Source organism: Pediculus humanus, genomic scaffold (assembly GCF_000006295.1).
Source record: "Pediculus humanus corporis 1103172107592 genomic scaffold, whole genome shotgun sequence".
Taxonomy (NCBI): Eukaryota; Metazoa; Arthropoda; class Insecta; order Psocodea; family Pediculidae; genus Pediculus; species Pediculus humanus.
This window is the reverse complement of record NW_002987206.1, coordinates 227,763-228,691: the sequence shown is the minus strand read 5'-3', so window position 1 is coordinate 228,691 and position 929 is coordinate 227,763.

The following is a 929-nucleotide window of genomic DNA, read 5'->3' as shown; positions in this document are numbered from 1 at the left end:
AAAAAAAAAAACCAAAAAATTCAATTTTTATGTGTTATTAATTACTTATTAATAATTATTTATCAACTATTATTATTATTATTAAAATGGTGCCAATGGAACAAAAAAAAAATTTTTTTTAAATTTAAATAATAATAATAATCACATTTTTTCAAAAATCATATTAAAAGGCAATTAAATAAACTAAAGAAAATTTTTTTTCCTTTTTCCTTTTTTTTAAGAAAACGATAATAATAATAATTAAACATAAAATAAATTTAATTTTAACAATTTTTTTTTAATAATAATAATACTTTAACAAATACAAAGAAAAAAAAAAACAAAACAAAAAACTACATAAATTTTTTTTTTTTTTTGTTTATAACAAAAATATTAAATTTTTTTTTTTTTTATTTAAAATATATATATTATATGAATCATCAACTTACATCTTCAAATATATATATATTTGTACATAAAATATAAATATTAATAAATTTTCTATTTTTATTTATTTATTTACATAAGGAAAACAAACAAAACAAAAACAACAACAACAACAACAGCCAGAACAAAATAATAAAAAAAAAAATTATTAATTTTTATTTTTTTGTGTTTGTGTGATGATTTTTCTAAATTTATTTTTAATAATTTAATTTTTATGTACCCAAAATTTATTAAGATTAAAAAAAAAATAAAACAAAAACAAATAACAATAATAACAACATTTCATTTATTTATTTATTTAAACTTTTTTTTTTTAAATAAATTTTAAATTATTTAAAACAAATTATACAAATTTTTTTTTTAAACGATTCTCTTGGTTTATCGAACTAATTATTATTATATTAATTAATTTTATAGAATTTACAAATAATAATAATAATAATAATAGATCACTCAATAAGTTGTTTTAAAAATGAATTAGTTATAGAATTATTAAAATATTT